Raw genomic sequence first — 20,011 nt, forward strand, 5'->3', positions numbered from 1 at the left:
TACGCAATGCGCAGATTGTGATTCCGGCCACTCTCCGCGCCGAGATGCTACGTAAGATTCATGAAGGCCCCCTAGGCATTGAGAAATGCAAAAGGCAAGCACGACAGGCTGTGTACTGGCCCGGCATGAATCAAGACATAACGGACATGACATGTGACACCTGTCAAAGACATCAACCCGCACAGTGCAAAAAACCACTGCAGCAACACAAACTCACAATGGCGCCGTGGACAAAAGTGGGCATTGACCTATTTCATGCCGCAGGGCGTGATTATGTCTTGATCATGGACTATTACTCAAACTATCCGGTGGTACTGAAACACCCTGATCTCACGTCTTCATCTGTCATCGAGGCGTGCCAGGAGACATTCTCGCGACATGGAATCCCGCGCGTGGTGATGTCAGATAATGGTCCCTGCTTCGCGAGCTGGGAATGGAAAGAGTTCTCAGACCGCTACAGCTTTCGGCATGTAACATCCAGTCCGCGCTACCCACAGTCAAATGGGAAAGTGGAAAAGGGTGTCCACATCGTTAAACGACTTATTAGCAAGGCAACAGATTCACGCACGGGCATCAACCTCGCGCTGTTATCCTACCGAGCAACCCCATTGAGCTCAGGACTGTCGCCAGCGCAGATGCTCTTCGGCAGAGACATCCGGACAACCCGACCGGCGATTCAATTCCGAGACCCCAGTAACGCTCTGGTACTCGACAAAATGCGGGTACTACAGTCCAAACAAAACAATACTACGATCAACATGTGATCCCACTCAAGCCACTGAACATGGGCAACATCGTGAGGATCAGCGACCCAGAAGGCGGATGGTCTGAGCCAGCCACGGTGATCAGGCAGGAGGCACCGTGGTCCTACATTGTCAAATCGTCGACAGGAGTACTGTTTTGCCGTAACCGCCGGGATCTGTTAATGCTTCAACCTACAACGCCGGTGTTTCCCACACTGGACTTGACCAAGTCCATTAGTCCACAGGACGTTCCTAGCCAGACAACGCCAGGCAGTACTCTTGATGACGTCAAACCGTCACCCCCACCTCTACCGTTACGACGCTCCAGCAGAAGCCGTAAGGCACCCGACCAGCTGGATTTGTAACGACACTTCAACACACCCACAAGACGAATATGAACATTTCTCACAATGGACTCATAACACAGTTAATTGTTTCTGTATTACTTTATAATTTTCACAGTGCAGATTTGCTTATTCTCACCACTTGTTATGTACAGTTTTCTTGCAGTCAGTTTAGGAAACATATCAAATCAAAAGGGGGGGGGGATGTAGTGACCTGTACATCTGTACATAGATCTGCACATACACCAGGGACTACAGACAGATGTAACAGCCACAGCACCACTAGAGGGCAGCATCAGAGACAGGTATAAAGGGTCCAGCCCAAGGCAGGATCCGCCTCTTTGAGAAGCACATGGCTAGGGAGCAGCAGCAGACAGAGACAGGTCAGCATAGGCAGTTTACCTTAGCTTCACTGGTGATACCGCTTGACTGTTTTAAATCTAGTTGAGCTCTGGAAGCAGAATGAACCCTATGAATAAAGTGTTTGTGTTTACTGTAAATCTACAGTCTTTATTCAGATTTAGAGAATAAGATAGTCCCTATGGGCTTGGATTGAAATCAGCTCCACTCTCACCACTGCCTTCAGCGCCTCCCAGTGCACCGCTGCTGAGACTTCTCCTGTATCATTTACCTGCAGGTAATTATGCATGCATTTCCTCAGCCTCTCACACACCGCTTCGTCCATCAGCAGTCCAACTTCCAGCCTCCATTGTGGGCCCTGAAAGCTATCTTTGCAAATCTGCAGATCAACCCAGTGCGGAGCATGGTCCGAGATGGTAATTGCTGAATATTCTGCAACTGCCATCCCTATCAGCAAGGCCCTGCTCATGATAAAGAAATCAATTCGGGAATACACCTTGTGGATGTGAGAATAGAACCAAAACTCCTTCGCCGACGGCCGGCTAAATCTCCATGGATCAGCTCCCCCCATTTGCTTCATGAACCCTCTCAGTTACTTTGCCATCGCTGGCACCCTACCCGTTTTTGAACACGACCGGTCCAGGAACTGTGTTAAAGTCCCCACCCATGATCAGTTTGAGTGAGTCCAAGTCAGGGATCTTCCCCAGCAACCTCTTAATAAAATCTACATCATCCCAATTAGGGGCATATACATTGACCAGGACTACTGTCACCCCCTCGAGCTTACCCCTAACCATAAGAAATCTGCCACCCCCATCCACAACTGTGTCCTCCACCTCAAATTGGACCCGCTTGTTGATCAAGATCGCAACTCCCCTGGTCTTAGTGTCGAGCCCCTAATGGAAGACCTGACTAATCCAGCCCTTCCTTAATCTGACCGGTCAGCCACTTTCAGATGAATCTCCTGCAACATGACTACGTCCGCCTTCAAAACCCACAAATGCGTGAACACACTGACTGGTCCGTTTAGCTCTCAAACATTCCAGGTAATCAGCCTGGTCGGAGGGCACCTTCTCCCCCCCCCCCCCCCCCCCCCCCCCCCCGCCCCCCATTGCCGATCAGCTATCTCCTTTCTTTGGCCAGCCCCCAAGCCATGTGTCGCGCTTCCTCTGGTCCGCCTCCTGGCCGCCTCCACCCCTGACCTCATTCTTACCATGCCCAATTTCCATCATCGTCAGCAGACCTACTCACCCCCCCCCCCCCCCCCCCCCCCTGCCAGCAACACCACCTAACCCCTGTCATAAACTAGCTAAATGAACACCCCCCCCCCCCAACCTGGCTTCCATTGACTAGCCCACCCAGCTGGCTCCCAACTCCTGCGCCATCGAGTCTCTCACCTATTGTTCCCTGGCTCCCCTCCCCCCGGCCCATCCATACCACTTTCCCAAATCAGCCCTGCTTGAACCAATACTCGAAACAGGACAGAGACAGCCCCAACGATAGTGCAATTTAAGTCATATAAAACAAAATAGCAGGCACTATCAAGCATTCCTATCTGAACGCAGAAAGAGATCCCAAAAATTCCCCGAAAAATACCCCCCATATCCGAACCATTCTAACTATTCTCTTTTTCTAACAAAACTCCAACACAAAAGCGAAAAAGAGACATGAAGAGAAAAAAGACAAAAAACACATAAAAAACAAGATACAAATGCTTGAAAAACATGCAGGCATCTCTCAGAAGCAAGAGAGAAAGAATTAAAAGTTCCAACACGAGTCCAAGAGTCCTCAGCCCGGGACCAGCCCTTGCCTCTTTGCAAAGTCCATAGCCGCCTCGGGTTCCTCGAAATATTGGTGCTGGCCCTCGTGTGTAACCCACAGTTGCACTGGATAGAGCATCCCAAATTTCACCTGCTTCTGATATAAAATCTCTTTAACTTGCATGTAGCCTGCCCTCCTTCTGGCCACCTCAGCGCTCAGGTCTTGGTAAACACGCAGGGTGCTGTTGTCCCAGTTGCAGCTCCACGTGCTCTTGGCCCATTGAAGAACCCGCTCCTTATCCAGGAACCTGTGAATCCGGACCACCATCACTCGTGATGGACCCCCTCGCCGCGGCTGTCTCACCTGCGCCCTATGTGCCCTGTCCACCTCTGGCGGGCGAGGGAACACCTCGTTCCCCAGCAGCTTCTGGAACATACCTGCCACATACGCGGCAGCACCAGCCCCTCGGCCCCCTCCAGGAGGCCAACGATTCTTAAATTCTGCCGGTGAGACCTGTTCTCCAGCTCCTCCAGCTTTTCCAGGAGCATTTTTTGTTGGTCTCTCAACCTTCGAATCTCCACGTCCGCCACCGTTTGAAAGTCTGCTTGCTCCTCCACCGTCTTCTCCAGCTCCTGGATCTTCTCAGCCTGGGCATCCAGCCTTTTCTCCATTTGGTCAAACGATTTCTGGAGCGTTTCCAAATGATCACTTTTCAGTGCTAGGAAGCTCTCCTGCACAAGTCCAAAGATGTGCAGGTTAGGTGGATTGGCCATGCTAAATTGCCCTTAGTGTCCGAAATTACCCTAAGTGTTGGGTGGGATTACTGGGTTATGAGGATAGGGTGGGGGTGTGGGTTTGGGTAGGGTGCTCTTTCCAAGAGCCAGTGCAGACACGATGGGCCGAATGGCCTCCTTGTGCACTGTAAATTCTATGATTTTATAACCTGCAACAGGTGCTCCATTGTCGGCTGAGCTGGTGACACCCGGGTCTGGACATTAGCCATATTGGTTTCATTCGCAGCCTCCCCCTTGCCCTTGCTTGTCCACTTCTTCAGCTGTTTGCGATCCTTCCTACTTCTTAGTTCCATACACCTCTGTATGGATTCAGTGCCCGAGTGCTGTTACTTTCCAATCCAGTGCTTAAAAGTGCAAAAAAGTCGGGGGAAAAGGTCCAAAAGTCCGACCGCAGTGGGAGCCACCAAATGTGCGACTTACTCTCTCATAGCCGCCACCAGAAGTCGTGCTGCTATTTCAAGTCAAGCTGCAACTTGCAGCTGTCAGCCATGATATTTTCAATGGGCAATCAGAATAGGTGGAGGTGTGGCAAATACCTACCACCTATGATCCTTCAATATGTCGGGATGATTTCTCTGCATGCTTGATAAGAAGGCATACTTGGGGTACGGTTCCAACATTGACACTCCAGACGGAGACTTGCCTAACAAGCGCACTTACAAGGAATTCAGTGAGGCACTACACATGTGCCAAACTTTCCTCAATAGCGACAAATGATGAGAAGTTTGCAGTTATTTCGAGGTGCAACTGAACCACAGCTTCTGGTGAGCCCAATTGTGCTCAAATTAGGTGTGCCTCCGAGGACCGGCGGATTGAGATGCAGAGTAAAAGTCAGTGGCGTATGTTAAGCCTGTGGTGGGTTCATGCTAGTAATACGTTTACACATCATGAATACTCATCAATGTAAAAATGTTCAAATTATGTCATTCAAGCTAAAGTGAACATTGCAGAAGAGTCTAGTGACCTCTGGTCATTGAGAAGTTAAGTGGGAAGGGCCTGGTGCCATCAAGTATGCTGGTGGGGTGAGGGTGCATTGAGCGTAGTCAGGCGAGGAAACAAATTGAGGACCCTGAAGGGCAGTGTCAGTACTTTCCAAATTGTGTGCCGATCTCAGGGTGGTCCTCCCAGGGTTTTGAGTTCACCTACAACATTTCAATTACCCTGCTGAGAGTGATAATGGGCAACGTCCTTCACAATGCATAGAAGGGAGGACCAGCAGAACCTGCAGCAAGGTCAGCCATTTATTTTCCCTGGGGTGTGAGTGTCACTGGAAAAGGCTATCCCCAAATGCCTTTGAACTGAACATTTATAATAATAATCTTTATTATCACAAGTAGGCTTACATTAACACTGCAATGAATTGTTGTGTGTCCAATTCAGACACTTCAACCAGCTCTTTATTTAAAGTTTACCTAGGTGTCTTTATTTCTGAGTAGAACAAAGTAGGACACAGATATAATGCAACACACTTTATTAAATATAGTTAATCCATAAATTACCCACTATACTGTCTTGTTATGATCTTGGCGTAGCATAAGCTGCTTCCTTGATGTTCACTCTGACAAAGGAAGGTTCAGACGTGGAGATAACTTCAACATGTTTATTAAACTATTTACAATTCTCCTACTCAGATTCACCTCTACTGTTAATCCTTCTATAGCTACTCAGACTGACTAACCAGTCTGCTACAATCCACGTGGTGGGTGTGATGTTGAATCAACCCTGTGTCTGTACTCACTGAGTGTCTCCACTGGAAAGAGGAAGATCATGTGTGCTGTGTCCTTTATATATGGGTTGGTGTAATGCCCCCCTGAGGTAGTGTCACCTCTGTGTGTATCGTGAATGCCCATTGGTCGTGTCCTATCTTACTGACCTATTGGTTGAGTGTCTGTGTCATGTCTCTGGTGCCCCTCTAGTGTCTAGCTCATCTACGTGTACTTACATTAACCCCTTGTGTATCTACAGTGATGCATATCACCACATATACATACAAGAAACATCCAGGATTTGACTATACTTCCCATAAAGGTGGTTTGGTAAGCTGCAGCTCCGATCCCTGAGGCCCTCTGGTTCCTCTTTGTAAGGTGATCCTCGCTGGTTGTTCCTTGCTTGCTTCCTTCATTCTGGTCTGGTCAAGGTCAACTCACACACCAAGCTTCGAGTCTTTGCTTCGAGTCTTTTGCCTTGAGTCTTTTGCTTTCAGTCTTAGCTACCAGTCCTTTCTCTCCAGACTTAGCTTCCAGTCCTTTTCTCTAGATGTCTGTAATGCCTATTTTTTTATCCCCCGATCGCTACCCACCTCCTTTCTCCACCTGCCCTTGGCATTTGGCCAATGGGGTACAGGAGGCAGGGTCTCAGTGCCCTATAGTCTGGTTGATGACCTGTTGACAGGTTACCTGAGCCCGCCCTGGGAGGAGTGATGATTGCTTGATGGGTTGATGGATTGCTCGGGAACTGTGGACAATAGGCCAACGCATCTTAAATAGGAGCGACTATCACTTGATGGGATAACAGGAACTGTGTGCAATAGGCCAGTGAATCTCAAGTAGCAGTAATAATTACTTGATGGGTTATTCAGGGGCTGCTTTAGACAGGCCCCGGCAGCTTGTCTGAGTTCTGTACATTCGGATTCTGCAGGCTTCTGCAGACTAGGGTTTTTAAAGTGCCCAATTCTTTAATTTAAGATATCCAATTTAATCGGCCTTCAAACCTGATTATTACTACAGAAGTTACCTAGTCACCACATTCCGGCACCTGTTAAGGCACAAGGAGGGAGAATTCAGAATGTCCAATTCACCCAACAAGCATGTCTTTCGGAACTTGTGGGAGGAAACTGGAGCACCCAGAGGAAACCCACGCAAACACAGGGAAAACGTGCAGACAGTGACCCAAGCCGGGAATCGAACCTGGGACCTTGGCACTGTGAGGCAACCGAAGCAACAGTTCTAACCACTGTGCTACCATGCTGCCAGAGGATAGTTGAGTGTCACCCACATTGCTGTAGGTATATGTAGGCTAGGCTGAGTAAGGATGGCAGGTTTCCTTCCTAAAAGGGCATTAGTGAACCAGATGGGCTTTCAATTCCAGATTTATTAATTAAATTTAAATTCCACCAGCTGCCACGATGGGTTTGAACCCATGTCCCCAGTGCATTAGACTGGGCCTCTGGATTACGAGCTCAGTGACATTACCACAGACTTCCAATTAACTTTTAAAAAATGAATAAAACATAAATTAAGTTCAAGATTGACGATAGTACAATACTTTCTCACTCCACCCATATCGTTACAGGTATACATAGATTTATAAGTGTAACACAAATTACAATTTTTCTTATTATCTTTTGATTTCCCTTTGTTTCCATTTTTGTTTTAATTATTTTTGGACGGTGGACTCGTAATTGGAATGCTCCTTTAAGCAGTGGACTTAAGCTGAGGCAATCTGCTCATCAGCACAGTGCGTTCCAGGATTTATTTTTTTAGCGAGGAGAATGCAGACTAGTCGGCACTGAGGGAAACCTAAGAACCAGCTTTGGCGGGAGTCAGTTCGATTGGCTGGCAAGCAACCTGTGGGTTGGCCAGGGACAGTTTTCTGGCTGACAACGGTCAGTGATTTGTTCCTGCAGATGTTTCTGTGAAAGCTGGGCAGAAATGCTTAGACCTTAAAGGGAGTAGGAGCTCTCTCACTACTGAAGTAAATGACTGCTTTATTATTCCAGAACCAGAGTAGTGCCTGGCACCTCTTTACTCTATGTTTGAAATGATCTACAAAGAAAGTAGACAGCCTTGTCAGAAAAAAACCCTCTCAAGCTTAGATGGAAGAAGCATTGATGCGAAAGCTTAAACTCCTAAAAGACTTTGGGCGGAATTCTCCGGTCTCCCAGACACACGTTTCTTGGTGGTGTGATGTTCACTGGTAGCGAGATTCTCTAATCCCGCCGCTGGTCAATGGGATTTCCCCATGACATTGGCAAACCCACGGGCGGGAGTGTACTGTCGGCGGGAACAGAGAATTCCTGCGGCCATAGAATTCTGACCTTTAACTGAAAACCAGCGTGGTGCATCGGAGATCTTTTATCCTTTTTATTTTTTCATCATTTTTTCTTCTCTCTCCACCACCTTTTCCCTCTATGTTGTGTGTGTGTGTAGAGTGGGGCGAGTTGGAAAGGCAGGGAGGTGTTGGGTAAGGGGTATTAGGTCGTCAGTTACATTTTGATCAGTATAATGATATTACTGTTAAATAATAAAAGGTTAGTCATGTTAAATTTACCAACCTGGTGACAGCATTTATTGGGCTTAGCGAAAGTCCTCAGGTATTTTAAAATAACATCTCATTTCAATTGTGTTTCTATTTGGGGTCAGGTGAGGCTGGAATTTAGGGGAGGCGGTGGTGGAGTGGTATTATCACTGGACTAGTAATCCAGAGACCCAAAGTACTACTCTGGGATCCCAGGTTCAAATCCCACCACTACAGATGTTGAAATTTTAATTCAATAAAAATCTGGAATTAAAAGTCTAGTGCTGATCATAAAACCATTGTTGATTGTCATAAAAATCCACTTGGTTCACTCATGTCTTTTACGGAAGGAAATCTGCCATCCTTACCTGGCCCGGCCTATATGTGACTCCAGACGATCAGCAGTAGTGGGCAGCACGGTAGCATTGTGGATAGCACAATCGCTTCACAGCTCCAGGGTCCCAGGTTCGATTCTGCCTTGGGTCACTGTCTGTGCGGAGTCTGCATATCCTCCCCGTGTGTGCGTGGGTTTCCTCTGGGTGCTCCGGTTTCCTCCCACAGTCCAAAGATGTGCAGGTTAGGTGGATTGGCCATGATAAATTGCCCTCAGTGTCCAAAATTGCCCTTAGTGTTGGGTGGGGTTACTGGGTTATGGGGATAGGGTGGAGGTGTTAACCTTGGGTAGGGTGCTCTTTCCAGGAGCCGGTGCAGACTCGATGGGTCGAATGGCCTCCTTCTGCACTGTAAATTCTATGTTCTTATTTTTTAAAATAAATTTAGAGTACCCAATTCATTTTTGCAATTAAGGGGAAATTTAGCGTGGCCAATCCAACTACTCTGCACATATTTGGCTTGTGGGGGCGAAACCCACAAAGTCACAGGGAGAATGTGCAAACTCCACACAGACTGTGACCCAGAGCCAGCTCTTTAGTTTTGCTAGATTGAGGGATAGATTGTTGTCGCTGCACCACAATTTAAGTTCATCCAAGGGGACCTTGATCAACTACTTGTTCTTCATTCCTTTAACTTAACTGGCTTCCCAAGATATACTTTTTGTCTCAACTCCCTGTTTCTGGGCTTATATTTTGTACTTTTGGGAAGTCTGCTCCCTCCAGCTCCCTGGTCCTGTCCAGCTTCTCTTGGCTTAAGCTTAAAACTCAACAGTTCTTTCTAACTTCAGGTCGCCCCGGTTACTGAGCAACAACCTAGGTTTCCTCTAAACCCTGTTTGCTTTCAGGTCTTAAACTCTCATTACCATACAGGCATCTGAACCAAACTGAAGTCATTAACCCTTTCAAATGCTAAACCATAAGATTGAACTTAATTGAAGCTATGCCTTATTTCTGACACCCACAAATATAAATATAAACTACATCAAGCTGCCAGTTTCCTGACAAAGGGCAGGTACTTTAATTTGATTAATAATTGATGATTGTGATTAGCGGCATGGTGGAGCACTGGTTAGCACTGCTGCCTCATGTTGCTGAGGACTCGTGTTCAATTCCAGCCCCGGTTCACTGTCCGTGTGGAGTTTGCACATTCTCCTCGTGTCTACGTGGGTCTCACCTCCACAACCCATAGATATGCAGGGTAAGTGGAATGGCCCTTAATAGGGCAAACAAAATTGGGCACTTTAAGTTTTTTTTTAAATGCTTTAGTGCTCAAACAAATTTTAAAAACATCGAAAGGGCCCGCTGGTTGAAGTGAAATGAACTATTACTCTCAGATATTGGGCATGCAATATCTTTGTATTTCTTTGTTCGCTATGCACTAATTTGATTCATTGTTGCTGGCTTGACTGGAGCAGCACTCTTGAATGTTGCCATTGCTGTTATATCAATTGATAATGATCAGGCTTCAACAACTGTCTCTACAACATTGCATTGTCCTTTGTCAAACAAAACATTTCATTTCCTATCAAAGTTGGGTGCATGCAGTAAATGTAAAATTATATACATTTGTTCCTAATGTGGCTGCCTATCCCAGCACTAATGATAGACTGAACAGTTTCTATTACCATTCAGGAAATGGGTGTGAATTTGTCATTTTATTTATTTTTTTAAAATATTTTTATTCAAGTCATTTTCATATTGGATTGGATTTGTTTTATTGTCATGTGTATTGAGATACAATGCAAAGTATTGTTCTGTGTATAGTCCAGACAGATCATACATGAAAAAAAAGGACACACATAAATACACAATGTAAATAAATAGACACAGGCATACAGAGTGTAGTACTACTCAGTGGAAGAGATTAGTTCAGTCTAAAAGATGGTCATTCAGGAGTTTGGTAACAGTGGGTAAGAACTAGTTCGCTCCAGGGGGCCTGGATGGAGGTGGCAGTGGGCAGAGATCGAGAGATTCGAGGATCTCTTTTTTGATGTGGGTTTCCCGAGCCTCCATACTCCCAGAACGCTTTGATCCACTGCAATTCGCATACCGCCGCAAACGGTCTACAGCGGACACCATCTTGCAGGCCCGACACTCATCCATACAGCATTTCGACAACAATGACTCCTACATCAGACTCCTATTTATTGACTACAGCTCTGTCTTCAACACCGTAATCCCAGCCAAGCCCATATCAAAACTCCAAAACCTAGGACTTGGCTCCTCACTCTGCAACTGGATCCTCAACTTTCTGATCTACAGACCACAATCAGTTAGAATAAACAACAACACCTCCTCCACAATAGTCCTCAATACCGAGGCCCCGCAAGTCTGCATACTTAGCCTCCTACTATACTCCCTGTACACACATGACTGCGTGGCAAAATTTGGTTCCAACGTATTCTACAAGTTTGCTGACGATACGACCATAGTGTGCCGGATCTCGAATAATGAGTTAGAATACAGATGGGAGATAGAGAACCTAGTGGAGTGGTGCAGCGACAACAATCTATCCCTCAATGCCAGCAAAACTAAAGAGCTGGGCATTGAATTCAGAAAGCAAAGTACTGTACACACCCCTGTCAGCATCAACAGGGCTGAGGTGGAGATGGTTCACAGCTTCAAATTCCTAGGGGTACACATCTCCAAAAATCTGTCTTAGACCACCCACGTCGAAGCTACCGCCAAGAATGCACAACAGTCATATACTTCCTCAGGAATCAAAGGAATTCGGCATGTCCACATTAATTCTTACCAACTTTTACAGATGCATCATAGAAACCATCCTATCTGGCTGCATCCATCTGGTTGCCTGGTATGGCAACTGCTAGGCCCAAGACCACAATAAACTTCAGAGAGTCGTAAACACAGTCTACCACACAAACCTGCCTCCCATCCATTGAGTCCATCTACACCTCCCGCTGCCTGGGGAAAGCGGGCCGCAAAATCAAAGTCCCCTCCCATCCGGCTTACTCACTCTTCCAACTTCTTCCATCGGGCAGGAGATACAAAAGTCTGAGAACACGCAACATATACAAAAACAGCTTCTTCCCTGCTGTTAACAGATTCTTAAACGACTCTCTTATGGACTGACCTGATTAACTCTACACCCCTGAATGCTTCACCCGATTCCGGTGTCATGTAGTTACATTGTGTACCTTGTGTTGCCCTATTATGTATTTTTTTTCTTTTGTTTTCATGCACTTCATGATCTGTTGAGCTGCTCGCAGAAAAATACTTTTCACTGTACCTCGGTACACATGACACTAAACAAAATCCAAATCCAAATCCAAGCCTGGAGGAGGAGTTTGAGTTGCCAGGGGGAATGGGTTCCGGTATCTGCAAGTGAGGGATTTTGTGCAGAGGCAGATTTCGATCTTCCCGCACCTGCTCCCAGGGGCTACAGGATAAGGTGGTGTCGAGAACAGGAGTGGGGGAAGGGAAGGTCTCGGAGATCTATAAGGAGCTGATGGAGTGGGAGGGGGCCCCGATAGGGGAGGTGAAGAGAAAGTGGGAAGAAGAGCTGGGTGGGGAGTTGGAAGCCGAGTTATGGGAGGAGCCCCTGAGGAGAATTAATGCGCCCTTGCCATGCGCCAGACTCAGCCTGATACAGTTTAAGGTTGTCCACAGGGCTCACATGACTGTGGCCTGGATGAGCAGGTTCTTTGAGGAGGTGGAGGATAGGTGTGGGCTCTGTGCTGGAGGGTCCTGCGAATCACATCCATATATTTTGGCCAGTTCTGAGGCTGAGGGGTTTCTGGCAGGAGTTTGCTAACATCATGTCAGAGATCTTACAAGTGAGGGTGGTGCCGAGTCCAGAGGTGGCGATCTTTGGTGTGTTGGAAGATCCAGGAGCCCAGGGGGGTGAGAGAGGCTGCTGTCTGACCTTTGGCTCCCTGGGTGGCCCGGAGACAGATCTTACTAGGATGGAGGGGCTCGGAACCCTCGAAGTTGGGGGTATGGGTCAGTGGCATGGTGGGGTTTCTCAGACTTGAGAAAATTAAATTCGCCTTGAGGGGTTTGTTACAGGGGTTTGCTCGGAGGTGGGAGCTGTTCATTGACTTCTTTGAGAAAAATTAAGCTGTCAGCAGGGGGGGATGGGGAGGCATGGGAGTGACGATTAAGGACAGGAGAACCAGGTGGCTGGAGAAGGTGGCATTGTTTGTGTAAGCCATGTTGGCTGGGGTTTGTGCTCGGGAGTTTGTTGGTTCTATTGTTTTGTTTTTGTTGACATTTGATGTTGAAAATCGTTAAAATTAGAAATGCCTCAATAAAATATTTTCAAAAAAAAAAACTGCAGGTAAGAGGCTGTTTTTGAACTTGCTAGTGCGAGTTCTCAGACTTTTGTATCTCCTGTCCAATGGAAGAAGTGGGAAGAGAGAATAACCCGGGTGGGAGGGGTTATTCTCTGTTATAAACAACCAACTTTGAATAAACAACCAACATCCTGTACCCTGATGCCACCCCCTCCTCATATCCCGGCTTTCCCATCTTAACCGTCTTACGCCCCCCATCCCATCTTGGTGACCTCTCAAACCTCTTTAAAGAAATCAATAAATGGCTTCCACATCCGGATGAATCTATCCCCGGATCCCCTCAAGACGAACATAACCTTCCCCGACCTCAGGCATTCCGCCAGGTCACTCACCCACGCCCCCGCATTCGGCGGCTCTGAGTCCCGGCACCCGAGCAAGATCCGTCTCCGGGATATCAGGGAGGCAAAGGCCAAAGCGTTGATCTCTTTCACCCCCTGGACTACTGGTCTTCCAACCCCCCAAATATCACCACCTCTGGATTCGGGACCATCTCCAGCCCCAGCACCTCGAACATCACGTCCAAGAACCCCTGCCAGAACCCCCTTAACCTTGGACAAGCCCAGAACATGTGGACACCCCCCCCCCCTCGCAACACCCACACCTATCCTCCACCCCCTCAAAGAACCTACTCAGCCTCGCCACCGTCAATTACGCCCCATGAGCCATCTTGAACTGGATGCGACTATGTACACGATGAGGACGAGTTCACCCTATGCAAGGCCTCTGCCCACGTCTCGGCCCCACCTTTCCTCCCATTTGCTCTTAACATCCCCCACCAGGGCTCCGTCCCATTCCATCACCTCCTTGCAGACATCTGACAGCTTCCCGTCCTGTATCTTGTCCCTCGACAATACCTTGTCCTGCAATCCCAGGGGCGGCAGTCCAGGAAAGGATGGCACCTTTCTCCTAACAAAGTCCTAAACCTGCAGGTACCTTAAGCCATTTCCCACTGAGCAACTCAAACTCTTCCTCCTGGTCCTCCAACTTCACAAATTTGCCCCCTATAAACAGATCGCCAAAGCGCTCAATCCCTGCCTGTCGCCTTCCTGAAACCTCGCGTCCAGCCCAGCTGGCGCAAACCTATGGTTATCGGTGCCCACACCGAGGCACCCTCCAGTCCCTAATGCTGCCTCCACTGCCCCCACACCCTTAGCGTTGACACCACCATTGGCCGGCGAGAATGGTAGAGGCAACAAAGCCCTTAAACATGTCCCCCTACGCAAAGCTGCGTCCATCCATCCTCACGCCGACCCTTTCCCACACGGTCCACTTCCTAACCATAGCGATATTCACGACCCAGTAGTATTTATGTCACTCAGCAACGCCAGCCACCACCCCCCACCCTCGCCCCTGCTTCACGAATACCTTCCTAACCCACAGGGTCGTCCCGGTCCACACAAATCCAGAGATCGGCGCATTGACATTTTAAAAGAATGACTTGGGAACAAAGATGGGGAGGTTATGAAACACAAACAAAAATCTTGACAGCACTGTCATTTTTACTGTCTGTACCCGCCCTGCCAGAGACAGCACATCCTATTTCATTTGCTCCACCAACCGAGCCAGGTTCAGCCTGTGCAACTGCGCCCAGCCCTGAGCCACCTAGATCCTCAAGTATCTAATACTCACCCCCACCACCCTACAAGGCAACACCCCTAGCCTCCTTTCCTGCCCTCTAGTCTCTATCGGGAATACCTCGCTTCTCCCCATATTCAACTTGCATCCCGAGAACGGGGCAAACTCCCTGAGGATCCCCATGATGCCTCCAATATTACCCACCACATCCTAAATATACAACAGCAGGTCGTCCGTATACAATGAGACTCTGTGTTCAACAGCCCCCCCCCTCACCCCCCACATCCCCCGCCAGCTCTCAATCCCTCTCCAGTACCTCGACATCCTAAGCACCATTGCCAACCACTCTATCGCCAAAACAAAGAGCAACGGGGTGAGCGGGCACCCCTGCCTTGTCCCATGATGCAGACCGAACTACCCCAAACTCATTTAGTTCATCCACACACTCGCGATTGGCTTCTTCTACAGCAACCGGATCCAATCTGCAAACCCCTGCCTGAACCGTGTCAGCACCTCTAGCAAATACGCCCACTCCACTCGATCAAGCGCCTTCTTTGCATCCATCGCCATCACTACCTCCACCTCTTGCCCCTCTGAAGGCATCATAATTACATTGAGTAGCCTCCTCACATTCACCGACAATTGTCTCTCCTTCATAAAACCCGTTTGAACTTCATCTGTCACCCCTGAGACATAGTGCTTGATTTGTGCAGCCAACACCTTTGCCAACAACTTGGCGCCTACATTCAACAGTGATATCAGGCGGTATGATCCGCACTGCTCTGGATCCTTATCCTTCTTTAATATCAGGGAGATGGAAGCCTGCGACAGTGTAGGGGGAGTTTCCTCCCTCTTTCTTGCTTCATTAAACGCCCACACCAGCAGTGGCCCCAAGTTTGCCCCAAACTCTCGGGGTGGCATGGTGATGCAGTGGTTAGCACTACTGCCTTCTGCGCTGAGGACCCGGGTTCGATCCCAGCCCCGGACCACTGTCCGTGTGGGGTTTACACATTCTCCCCGTATCTGAGTGGGTCTCACTCCCACACCCAAAGATGTGTAGGGTAGGTGAATTTCCCCTTAATTGAAAAAAAATAATTGGACACTCTAATTTAATTTTTTTTAAATAAAAAAATAAACTCCCCCTAACCACAGCCTTGAGTGCCAGCCACAGTGTGGCGGCCATGACCTCCCCCGCATCATTTAACTCCACATATCCCCGAATGGCAGCCCACACCCACTGGCACACCTCTTCATCCACCAATTACCCAACATCCAATCTCCACTGTGGGCACAGGGACCAGGGGTAACTACCCTGCTCTTCTTTGTAATAGTGGCATATGATCTTCATCACCGCTCGAGAGGGCAGACAGAACCTGAGTTTAACACCTCATCCTGTTAAGAAGCCCGCTGATGTTAAATGCGAGGATATCCCAAAACACATAAGGGTAAAGTCGAACACTGGTTCTTAGTGGTGTATAGCTTCAATTTGATATAATGCGAGAAAAGATACACAAACCAGGGAGGAACAGTCCAGTCTTGTTGGGATCAGTTAATTAAAAATATTTATTAACTTAGAAGAAAACAGACGACAAGAAGGGCTATAGTATACCACAACAGTACACTTAACTACACTAATATTTATACACAGTATCCTTTGTTCCCAACTACCTACATTTCCTGAACTCTGAGAAACGCCCCTTTTCCCACACAACATACAATATTAAATAACTCTATGAACTCAATCCAGCAGATAGTTACCTATTTTTCCACGATTGGGAAAGCCATCTTCAGTTTCAGTGAAGGAATAGTGTTCTCTGTTCGAGGTTTGAATGTTAAGCAACAGCCTTTTAGCAATAACTTATTTTTGGGAGAGTCTGCTTTCTACAGTTGGGTGCAGCTATGAAGGTAGCTGCCTCTATGTGTCCCTTTCTCCAGTTGTCATGCTATGGCTAAGTAATTCTTTCCCTTTGATGTTACCCAATGCGTGGACCTGGCTTTTCGCCTAGAAATGCTTATTTCCTTGTCTCTTCACTTTGAAGTCACCTCTTCTACTCACCATTGTTTTCCCCCATGTCACATAGGTAAACAATTGTTTTTTCCATTGGTATGCTCAAAACCCCACAACCCAAAGATGTGTAGGGTAGGTGGATTGGCCACACTAAATTGCCCCTTAATTGGAAAAAATGAATTAGGTACTCTAAGTTTAAAAACAAAACAAAACAAAGCACCTCTTCAGACAGCTGCTCTCATCAGTCCCCTTTTTATTTTATCCCAATTTCATTTTTTTAATTTTAGTTTTCCTCAATTCTTAACAATCTGAAAGATGGCACCTCCAACAGTGCAGCTTTTCCTCGGTACAGTACTGATGTATCAGCCTAGATTGTTGGAGTGGGACTTGAATGCATAATATTCAATTGCAAGTGTGTTACCAACTGAGTACAAATTGATACACGGCACAGGAGTAGAGCAAAATGCAGAAATGTAACCCTTGAGGAAAACAAAGTATCAGACAGATTAAATAATCATGCCAAGTATAGAATATGTTACAGAGATATACTTAGGTCAGTGATCTGGTAAATGGGAAATGGAATATTGTAAACCCCCTCCATGTGACTCAGTCATGAACAATCAAACTGAAAAATTGTGTAGCTGGTAGGCATTTTATATTAAAACGTTGGAGAAATGCAAAATCATGCTGTGCAAATTACATCCTGTTACGATTGTCCAATCCTCATTCAACTTATTTCAATTTTAAACGTGCAGATTTTGTTGAAGCTGCAATTGCTAAAATGTAATAGAACAGCAGCTGATCTCCATCTGTTTCCGAAAGTCCACTGCATCTCTTTTGGTTTAAGAGGACAGGCAGCCTCTGCATTTTATCAGTACGACAGCTGATTCTGGCTGCTTGGATTTTTGTCAGACAGAAGCACCATGGGATACTTTCATACTTTACAGATACTATACAACCATTCATTGCAGCAGAACAAGATAGCATGGAAAATCAAGACATGCTGATCAATCTTGAATTTTTAATGCTGTAGGAATGCTGGAGAAAGGGAAGATCACAGTCAGAGAGCCACAGGTTTTAGGTGTAGGGAGCATTGACTTCAGAGTTGGGATATCATGAATCTTTGCATCAAACACATTAACAAGAAAGTGTATGAGTGTACGAGTAACGGAAGGGAAATTCAGAGGAACGTTTGAGCTTCCTCCCAAGCCCACATTTCTGTCCTCGACCTACTACAGTGTCCTAGTGAAGCTCAGCGCAAACTGCCGGAACAACACCTCATCTTCCAGTTAGACATTTTACAGCCTTCTGTGTAATGATATGTATAGTACAAGTGTAGTAAAGAGTTAACAGGAGAGACTACATGTAACTCAACACTAGATGGCGGTACTAAATGATCATATATAAGGCTGCATCTCTAGGAATGCTAGGAGAAGCTGATGAGAAGTTGAGAGAGAAGCTGAGGGAGATTTCAATGTACAAGGATAGCATGAGGTTGAGTTAAAGTGTAGTTTATAATTTAGAGAGAATATTGATTACTGTATTACAGATTCGGTACTATTATTTTATTATCTGTTACTCAGTAAAAGTGTGCGAACCAATCAGGTTTAGTAGTGTACAATACATTAGTTTTGAATTAAACTTCTTAGTTTTATATTCTTTGTCAACACTACATATCTGGCTATCTTGGAGAACAAGACAAGGAATATAACATTCTGGACTTAACATTGAGTTCAACAATGTCAAACAATGAACTCCGTCCTCCATTTTGATTTCTTCAATGTCTTACCCCACAGGGCCAATCTGTAATTTGTTCTTAGGTTCTGCTCTCACAGAGTGCTGACCCTTGTATCAACACATTCTGCTCTCTGATCTTTATGCCAATATTAGCACCTGCCTTCATCTTTAACTCCCTTTGTCTTGTGTCCGTAACATCTTTGTCAAATCTCTCCTGAACGCCCACCTATCACTGGCCTTCTATTTCCCTCCACCGGCTCCAACCCCATCTCATTTCGCCCTCTCTTCAGCTCTTGCGTTTGTGTCCACTGTTTGTCTCCCCACAGATGTTGCCAGAGCTGCTGAGCTTTTCCAGCACTTTCTGATTTCATCTGAACTTTCCTGCATCTGCAGTACTTTTTCTTTTATTTAATTGGATCAGTCATTCTAAAGTGGAAAGACGAATGGTGCTGTTGGTTTTACTGGGGACGAACTGAGCTCTGAATTTATAATAATAACAATAATCTTTATTGTCACAAGTAGGCTTACATTAACACTGCAGTGAAGTTACTGTGAAAACCCCTAGTCGCCACATTCCGGCGCCTGTTCGGTACACTGAGGGAGAATTCAGAATGTCCAAATTACCTAACAGCACTTCTTTTGGGACTTGTGGGAGGAAACACAGACAATGGCCCAAGCCGGGAGTCGAACCTGGGACCCTAGAGCTGTGGAGCAGCAATGCTAACCACTCGTGCCATGTTTGTTCCAACATTTAAAATCGGGGAAGTAACAAAATGTTCTAAATGGTTGTGGCACTCAGAAAATTTGCAAGGGGATCCAAATTCTGCAATTCTGCACACAGTCCAGGTCAAACACAAGTAAATTGCATCCCTTCAGTTTGAAAGGAAGATGTGAATTAAAAATCTGTGTTTGAGTATACTGTGATGTGAATAGCCGTGTTATTCTCATAGTAGAATTCTAATAGCCAACTAAAACATAAGCAAGGCAAGGATTTTGAAACCCCATTCATTGATATCCACGACTGAGAATGGAATTATCTCATTCATACACATCAAACCTATTTTATCCAGCAAAACAGTCTATCCCACTTCTGGTACATTTGGTATTGCAAACTGTGATTGGATTTCCGTACTTCTTTAGATAACTTGCACTTCTGTTACTAATCATTCAAAGTAAACTGATAGCTTAAATTTGCCCCTATGAAACCATCATTCCCATTAACTGTCTTCCTGCTCCAGAATGACCCAGCAGATATTTAAAATTCAAGCAGATAGCACACATACAAGGAATAATCAAGATAAGATTAGATAAAGGCCATTGGCTTTATTATTTACTTTTTCCTTCCTTCCAATTGACACGAACTGCAGGATGGGGAAAGGCTTTTTGATCTGTTAAGTCTATCGCACTTTCAGGTTTCCTGCAACTTACTCTTTCACAGATTTTTTTCTTCTGTCTTCTGAACAAAGACAGTTCTGACCCATTGGGCCTTGATCTCCACCACGCTTAGGGCAATGACACAAAGTAAATAATAAAGCCAATCCACCCCAGCCAGAACAGGGATCAAGCCCTACATTCTTGGCATGAATCTGATACCAGAATCTGCCCAGCGAACTAAGCCCACCAGCCCTCCAAGGGCATGCACTTTTACATGCGTGTTGTAGCATGAAGCTAGGAATGGTGATAGTAGAGGCTCTAATTTCTTTCCATCGAATGGCTGGCCAGGAATCTCCCCCGCCTTTAGTGCC

The sequence above is a fragment of the Scyliorhinus canicula genome, chromosome 2 (assembly GCF_902713615.1).
Source record: "Scyliorhinus canicula chromosome 2, sScyCan1.1, whole genome shotgun sequence".
Taxonomy (NCBI): domain Eukaryota; kingdom Metazoa; phylum Chordata; class Chondrichthyes; order Carcharhiniformes; family Scyliorhinidae; genus Scyliorhinus; species Scyliorhinus canicula.